The sequence below is a fragment of the Spinacia oleracea genome, chromosome 2 (genome assembly GCF_020520425.1).
Source record: "Spinacia oleracea cultivar Varoflay chromosome 2, BTI_SOV_V1, whole genome shotgun sequence".
NCBI lineage: Eukaryota > Viridiplantae > Streptophyta > Magnoliopsida > Caryophyllales > Amaranthaceae > Spinacia > Spinacia oleracea.
In genome coordinates, this window is record NC_079488.1 from 79,489,315 (window position 1) to 79,494,739 (window position 5,425).

The following is a 5,425-nucleotide window of genomic DNA, read 5'->3' on the forward strand; positions in this document are numbered from 1 at the left end:
TGGAGTAATGGGTAAATTATTTATTATAGTTAAAAGATGATGTGAGTAAGTGTGGGGATCACAAGAAAGGGACAAATATTAATATATTGGAAGTGGGGACCAGACATGTCAAAAAAGGGAAAATGTATCTCTTTTTAAAATCAAAGGTCTTGCATGCACAAGATCTACAATAAGTTTATTGTACACAAACATAACTTTTACCCAAATTTCTCTAACTTTTATATTATTAAAAAAATAGTTGATAGATAAACATTTTAAAATGTTAAATGATTAATTCAATACATTATTATTGACTTTGACGAAATATTTTTTATTAAAATAAAAAATTTATCACTAAAAAATAGATAACTTCTACATATATAAGGGCAACTTTTAACCATTTTACGTCAACTTTAGCTTCGGTGTACGATATTTATCGTACACCCCATGTAAATAAGAATTTGTGTTTTAAAATACAGTCGTTTAAGGAAAATGTATATCTTTTTAAAATACGGAATGAGTAATTAATATAATAATAATATAGTTTTAAAGATCTTATCAATTGCTTAAGCCTAGAGATTAATATATTAATCGCCTTATAGATATGGATAGACATAGATATAGATATATACGAGTATTAGCTACTTTCACCCTGATATGACACAGTTACTTTATTATTTGAGCTTATATATAATGCATTATGATTAGCAATAAGCATTATGTGAGATCCACTATAATTACCCAATAAAGTTGCCATCGTTTGATCAAACAAACAAAACCAGTAGAATTGAAGCTCCCCCAAATGAGGAGATCAATGATATGATTAATGGGAAACTTTTTATCATGAACTCCATTATATACATAATAATATAAATTATTAATGCTTTTAGTATGTAACTAGATTAGATCTCGTGCACGCACGGATATTGATCATTTTTTTCACAAATTATTTAACGGATTATCTCCCAAACTACTGTATAGTTATAACATTTTTAACATACTCGTTTAAATTTATTCATCTAATGTGCATATTTAAAATGCTAATATGGTAATTTGACCAAATATTGAGTAATATATTTTTCATTATTAATACAGCGATTTGATTAAAATATTACCAATTTAGAATAGTTATTATTATGGCTTATCTATTATTGCCATAGTTTATAAACTAAATTTTGTTTCCATACATAAATAATTTGTAAAAAAAGAAAGAAAATAAAATAATACTTCATAAAACAGATACATTTTTTTAGGAAAGTGGTTCTTGGCGGGAAAAAATCGCACCAGGAATTGACATGTGTCATTGCTGGTGTCTCTTTTAGTATATAGTAATAGAAGATACCTTTTTATGGTAACGTTAAGCAATTAACAACCTATCTAAAATGTTGTTAATGGCTGTGTAAATATTTAAAGGTAAATTTGTCAACAACTACGTACCTTATAAAATCAGGTTCTTTATTAAAAGTTACTTGATAAAAAGATATTGTAATAACTATCATATAAAGTCTTATATTGTAAGATACTATTTTTGACTGGATTATAAACGTTAACTACCTTTTGTAATTGTTGAATTAGCCTTAATGGTGCGTTACTGCTGCCCGATGCCTTCCCTAAGCTTGATTTCCTAATCAAATCTTTCCGTTTTAGAATTAACACACTTCACATAAATGACAAAAATCAAACACATTCTTTTCTCTCAAAAAATATTTTTTGGTTTTGGGAAATATTCTTACTCCATTCACGTTTGTGAGGGCACAAATTTAAAGTTGTGCTAATCTTGGTTGGCGTCACTTCCGTTCTGTTGCACCGGAAGGTAGCGCGGAATCGTCTTTTATGATGTGCAGTGGAATCCCACAACGCAACAATTGCTCAATCCATTCATACATTAACGAGATAATTTTATATATATGTTTATGTTGTCAATGCACTATTCACTATAAGTTATAGGGAATTCAAAATTGGACCAATACGTACCCCTCATCATAAATTGTCTGTTTAATTACTAGTATTGTTGTAAGCTTTCATTGATATTGTGTTGTCGCTTGTTCTTAAGTTTTTAGACTCAAAAAGTCTCCCAAAACATATACGCTCTCGTTGTTGGCCCCGGTTGTACGTATCTGTTGTGCGCTCTTGTCGCCAATAAGTGTCCATTCTGAATCAAGCACCCGTTAATGTCCCACGAGCCTTGAATACACTTTCCGCATAAGGCTTGTGCCCTTGCCATACACTTAACAAGAACGGGCCGTACAATATGGTGTCAAAACACTTGAACCGTGACACACAGCCTACCTTATAGATGACGCACTTGTTAAAACAACACTTACCTATAAAAAGAATATCACGAATGGTCAAATCTGCTGTATATCGCAAATGGGAGGTATTGCGAAGGGTCTAGACAAGAAAAATGGAGTCTGCATGCACATATTGTTCTAGTACAAAAATGAAAAATTATTGAGGGGTAAGTTTGGACGTATAAATTAATTGTGTTGTTGAACTTAAAACATGTTGTTTGTCTTTATATATATTGTAACCGGCCTGTAAGAAACTAGTCACCAGAATCAATCAATAATGAATTAGTGGAAATGTGGAACGCATGCAGCTTTTTGATCAGAATTTATCCTAGGACATTAAGTTGGATTGTGCTTCGTTTCTTAGCGTTAGGCAGCTTTAGCCTTTAGTGGATGAAGTTCCGCAGGTAACTATTTGTTGCACCACAAATATTTTTAACAATCGGACGTACCCTAATTTATTGAAGGAAAAATTGACATGAATAATCCCAACTTTCACTCATTTTCTAAAAATAATCGTCTCAATTTTGGATTATTTTAAAATAATCCAAACTTTTGGGGTTAGCTTCTAAAAATAATCCAAAGTCTTATTTTCTTGTCATTATTAAACAAATTTTGGTCTATTGTACTAGGCAAATTGATGAGTCCGGATCCTCTAGAGTTTTAATAAAACTCTACAAGGTAGATTTATTTCTAAACCATACATTTTTAAATCAATGGCTCATATTGATGAGAAAAAATAGGGGAATTTTGGAAAGATAATATATCAACCATTGATTTTTTATTTAATGGTTGATATGCTCAAACTCTACCTTGTTGAGTTATTTTAGAACTCTAGAGGATCCAAAACCCAAATTGATAGTTTAGATTATTTTAAGAAGATATACACGAAAATTCCGATTATTCCAAAATATTCCAAAGTTGGAATTATTTTGAGAAGATCAGTGAAAGTTGGAATTATTTATGTCAATTGTTCCTTTATTCAATGATCTCTGTTCTCGATCTCAATCTTGAACTTCTTCTTCTCCTAATTATGGAGCTGCTATGACATTTGTCCACCTTCAAAAGGTGGACATGATACAACTAGTAAATAAATTACACTATTGAAATCTAGTATGAAGTATATTAATCCTTGTTAATCAGTTCGTAGATGTGATATGACTTTTTATAAATGAATTCATTTGTTATAAAAAATGATTAATTATTATTATTATAATAATAGTTGTTACATATAAATACAACTTTACAAGTACTCCATAAAACTTTTTAATTTAATGCATTTTGTAGATATATAGCTGGAAATAAAATGAGTAAGTCCAATCATCCAATCCAATAAGTCAATAACCCAAAATAATTCTTGATCTTTTGCACTTTTTTTTCTACCAACACAAATTCCATAATAATTCAATGTCTTAAAAAAAAAAAAAAACACCACAATATATACGTGGAAGTCTAAGGACTGGATATACGTATTTTAGCACAATGTAAATTACAATTAAAAAAAAAAAAATTAGAATATCATTCATAAAATGAGTAAAATCCAACAAAATATCGGCTAGGATGGGCGTCCAGGTGCAAAGACCCTTTATATACGCCACTTTATTAACTTTTTATCTATTTTGCTACTCTGTAGTACTTATAGACTTAAAGTATAATATATTACTCCTTATTTCTTAAATTAGTTTTTCGTGTGAATGAGCACAAGTGTAATGTAAATTACAAATGGAGAAGGGCAATTTTGGTGACATATTGGTATTGAAATTAGAGGGAGCAATACAAATTACATATCCTAACTATATCCTTTCTATAAGGGAAGTACTGCTATCATTATTATAAACTAGCAATTTGACCCGTGCAATGCACGAATGCATTTTATAAAGTGGTAGATCAAACAACCTACATTGCTCGACACAACTCTTAGGTATTATGAAAATTTATAATTATTTATGTAAATTCGTGAATTTTTGTTTATTGTAAGATATACATAAATAAATAACATTTAATTTTATTAATTACTAAATTAATCTAAATAATATGTAGAAGGGACAATCAACCACAATGATAATGTAACATGCAATATAATGTCAATAGCTAGCCAAACAAATTATTAATAGCAAAACAAATGATTAAAATAATCATAACAAACATTGACGAAAATTGAAACTTGGCCATAGAAAATGGGACAATGATAGAGTAACCCTAAGGGTTGGTAACCCTTTCAATATTGAATTTTGATTGGTTACAAATGCATTGAAACTTGGGTGATGATAAAGGTCGCAAGTTGCGACAACATTTAGTTGTCGCAATCTTACGTGTCAGAGTTTAATTGGTACATATAGGCGCCACGTAGGATATTAGTCATCGTAATATTTTTACTATCAATGCAAAAAATTTACTATAAAAGTATGTAAATAAGGTAATCGATATAAAGAAAGAAACAAATTAGAATCTTAAGATTTTTCTACCTTTATTTTAAACATGTATAATAGGATATATAAGTTAAATATTTTAGATTCCAATTTAAATCATGACACATAAGCATGCCATGTCATCATTGTGACACGGCTTAAAGGTCGCATGTTGCGACCTTTATCATTTTCGTTGATACTTTACATTCAACACTCTCTCTCTTCAATTAATTATGCTTATATATTATTTTATGTTATTGTATCTTAGGGGTTGCCAACCCTTAGGGTCAACCAAACATTTTCCTAGAAAATGAGGACGCGACACATAAAATAAAATACACATACACACATTACCTCGGGAAATTGAATGATGATATAACATTTTTTTGGTGCACATGATGATAATATAGAGTTCATTGTATAAGTAACATAATGAAATGGTTGGTAGTTAATTTTATTTATAATAATGCATGGAAGATGAGATGTTGATGACTTATTTTGATTAGATGTTTAGTTTTCTCATAAATTTTTGTAGTTAAGAATTTAAATGACTATTACTTAAATTATAAGAAATAAGTACTAATGTTTAATGTTTACTAATTATTATTGTTATGGAATATTAGTTAATTAGCTTATTAAGTTTTGATTATTTTCATTATTTGTATGTTTTTATTACATGTGTTTTGAGTTGTTTATTCTTTAATTTTATATGAGTGTCTTTTGAGTTTTCTCAATTTAATTTAATTATAA